Source organism: Macadamia integrifolia, unplaced genomic scaffold (assembly GCF_013358625.1).
Source record: "Macadamia integrifolia cultivar HAES 741 unplaced genomic scaffold, SCU_Mint_v3 scaffold292, whole genome shotgun sequence".
Taxonomy (NCBI): domain Eukaryota; kingdom Viridiplantae; phylum Streptophyta; class Magnoliopsida; order Proteales; family Proteaceae; genus Macadamia; species Macadamia integrifolia.
The window spans coordinates 402,312-405,943 of record NW_024869058.1 but is presented as its reverse complement, the minus strand read 5'-3'; the positions used below and the strand labels follow the sequence as shown (position 1 = coordinate 405,943).

At 35.6% G+C, this 3,632-nt stretch overlaps 1 non-coding gene across 1 annotated transcript; it reads left to right on the top strand.

Moving 5' to 3' along the window:
- Positions 1-1,307: 1,307 nt before the first annotated feature.
- LOC122067469 lies at positions 1,308-1,414 on the top strand. Its single transcript, XR_006136744.1, has one exon. It is a non-coding gene; the product is annotated as a small nucleolar RNA R71 (small nucleolar RNA).
- Positions 1,415-3,632: the final 2,218 nt, after the last annotated feature.

Here is a 3,632-nt window from a genome sequence, read left to right as displayed (position 1 = left end):
CCAAGTTGCTAATAAACATGATAAGGTAGAAGGTTCACACTTGCACTAAGGTCAAGTAGGGTATGATCAATACGTGTGTTGCCAATGACACAAGCGATGGTGGGACACCTAGGATCCTTATACTTGGCTGCTATAGATTGTGTGATCATTGAACTGATATTAGCTGCTAAGAACACCTTTTTGATCACACTTGTGGTGCGCTTGTGAGTGCATAAGTCTTTGAGGACTTTGGTATAGGCTGATATTTGAGTTATGGCATCCTAAAGAGGGATGTTTACCTCTACCTTCTTAAAGACTTCTAAAATTTTTTCCATTGAAGTTATTTTCTTCTTATTCATCAAATGGTTAGGATAGGGGACATGAGGAACATAAACACTATCAGAAGTTCTCTCATTAATAGAATCATTTTTAGTTGCTTCCACCAAATCATCCTTAATTTCTTTTGGTCCATCTGGCAAACCTAGAATGGGAGGCACAATAGTAGGCTCCAAGTTGGAGGGTCAACAGAAAGGTCAGATGGTGGAGTGTTGCCATTCTGTAGATACTCTCAACCACTCTATAGGGCATATACCGCATTACACTAGTTAGAGGGCCTTTGATATTATTGACTCTGTGCAATATTGAGATGAGGAGCAAGTAGTCCTTGTAGAGTCAACACCTGATATCTAGGATTCGGCTCTGGTTGACTAGGTAATTTTTCTTTCTCCTTCCCATGCATGATTGTGACAAGTTAGGTGAGTTGCCTCTCCACATTATTGTGGCTTGTCATGAGAAGGACCATACTTTTCTCTAGCTCGCTAATTCTTGTCGCCTCTCCAGTGGATGTAAACTCGAGGGGTTGTTGATAAGGTGCTTGGAGAGGGGGCCTAACAAAATTTGACTGAGGACCTAGATTAGGCCGAGGAAAAGAATAAGGTGGTGGTGTAAAATTGGGCCTCTGGGGACTAGGCTGCCCTTGGTTATGAAAGTTGGATGGGCCTCCTTAATTCCCTTAGAACCTGATTTTGGACTTGGTGGACTAGGGTATGTGCTTTAGGGAAAGGGCTTCTATTCTCTTAATGAGGCTATCTAAATGGGCCTCCTTGGCTGCTATCCCATCGACATAGCACCCTTTACCTCCTATAGTTCTCTCACTTTCATGAGTAGACTCCCATTCTCTTGTCTTTTCAGCTAGGTCAACCAAAAAGTTTCAAGCTTCGTTTTCGTCTGCAAAAGCTGTGAAGCTTGTAGGACACATAGACTCTAACATCTGCTTGGTATGGTAGTCTATTCCATTATAGATTATTTGGCAAAGATGTCATTTGTCAATACCATGGTGGGGACACTCTTGGAGAAGGTCTTGAAACCTTTCCATGAGTCTGGAAAATGACTCTTGAGGTTTTTGTCGGAACTGCATGATCTTGCTTTTGAGTTTGTTCATTTTATGCAAGAAATTTTTTTTTCTCAATAACGCTACAGTAAACTGATCCCATGTAGTAATGGAATTAGTTGGCAGCTCATAAAGCCATCTTTTTGCTCCATCCTTGAGCGAAAAAGTAATGCATCTAAGTTTAACAGCATCATCACTGAGCTGTTGTATCTTAATGAGGACACAAACCTCCTCAAATTCTCTCAGGAACAAATAAGCATCCTTAGAGGATAGCCCATGGAAGTGGGGGTAACATAGTTATGAATTGAGTTTTAAGCTCATAGTTGTTCCCCGTGACAACTTGTAAAATAATGCAAAAAGGTTGGGCTGCCCTGGCTGGGTAGAATCTATCCTTTAAAGTAGGCTTAGTTTGTTTTTCCATTCTTAAAATAGGTACTCTTACTAAACGATTGGTAGAATCACAGGTCCACACACTCATGCACTAACCACCTAAAGCAAAATTGTGGTTTTTGAAAAATTAATTAATTACAACTAAAATAGAGGGTAAAAATCGGTCAATTGATATGACCCCTCAATAATTTAAACAATGAGTCCAAAGTTGTAAGGTTGCCTGTAGGTTGATAGCTAGGGATCCATATAGTCTTTGGATCCACCTACAATTGAATCTTGGGATTCTGCAGTAGAGTGGGGACTACTATATGTTTATGTTTCCACTCTTGGTAAAAGCTTGAATTATTGGAATAAAAGAAAAAAAAAAAGGAATTATTTTATGGATTTTTTTTTATTTTTTTTGTTAACCGACAGGGATCTAGGGTTTCACTCTTTTCTCTATTTTTTTTTTTTTTTTGTTTGATTAACCTAAAGTAAGAAAAATAAAATGATTATATCTCCTCGGAAACGGCGCCAAAAACTTGTTTGAATTTAAAAATATATTACCACAAGCATACAGTATATAGTAGCTAACAGATCGATCACAAGGAGATTAGTCACTCTATCTTACCTACTCTAAGTATGGTGAGAGTGAACAAGGGATTGTTGTTTTTAGATTACGGTCCTAGAACATACATATGAATGAAAGAAAATGACATACACATTCAACATCTAAATTAAACAGTTCTAACACCTTATTACTTTAATTAGAGACGCAAAATAAATGCTAAAAAATAACAACTAAAAAAATGAATTTGTAAATAATAAAGCTAAACTAACAAATGAAGAACTGAAATAGAAAGCAAATAAGTAAAGAAAAATTCTCAATACATTGGCCGAATTTCCAGGAGAGGCACTACTATAGGAATCACCTTCAATTATAGCACATATATAAATAAGAACATAAGGAAAAGGAAAAAAAAATCATAAAAATCCTAATTCGACTACTTGTACTTAAATAAAAATATTAATTCTACTAATAAACTTTGTCATACCTTGATTATGTGTAAGCTGAATTGAAATTTGATTGATTTGGAGTGACGGTATTGGAACAAAATAATTGATGAAGAAATTGCTCTCTTGAACTTGAAAACTCTTGATTCTTGTCACTTGAACCAATTCTTTCCTAGAACTAGAAAGTTTGAAAGCTAGAATCATGGATTGCACTAATTAAATTAACTAAACTATGAACTAAATTAACAAAGTAAACTAATAATTAAACAAACTAACAATTAAAAACTGAATTGCATTATCATTAATCACTTGAATAAAAATTTGAAGAAACATAAGGAGAGAGAGAAGAGAACTAAGCATAAACTAGGCAAAAAAAGAAAAAAAAAACTAGAAAATAAACTAAGGGGAATCATCATCCTGGGAGGGGAGAGGGGGTTTTTATAGGACTTTGGTCTTGCCTCCTTCCTTCTACAAGTTTTCTTTAAGAAAAGAAAGAAAATAAAATAAAATAAAATTCAATCTTAGTAAAAATCTTCATTCTCTGAGATATTGTGTGAGGAAAGAGAAATTGTTTCCAAAATTAACAGATTTTATTCATTCACTGCAATATTAACCAATATCTTGCAATCTTGACTAATTTAGAAAGGAACCTCTCCATAGCATCTTCAAGATCTTGTGAGGTGGTAAGGAGAGAGAATAATCTTCAGGATTTTGTAGGAGAGAGAATGTGGTACCACTGAGTGGGTTCCTTTGGACAAGTTAGTTCAAGCTTGGACCGATTCTTGGTTCACTTTAAGTGTTTTCTCTTATAGACTTGAAAACTAAAAAAAAAAAAAAAAAAAAAAAGAAGAAGAAGAAGAAGAAGAAGAGAATGTATGAC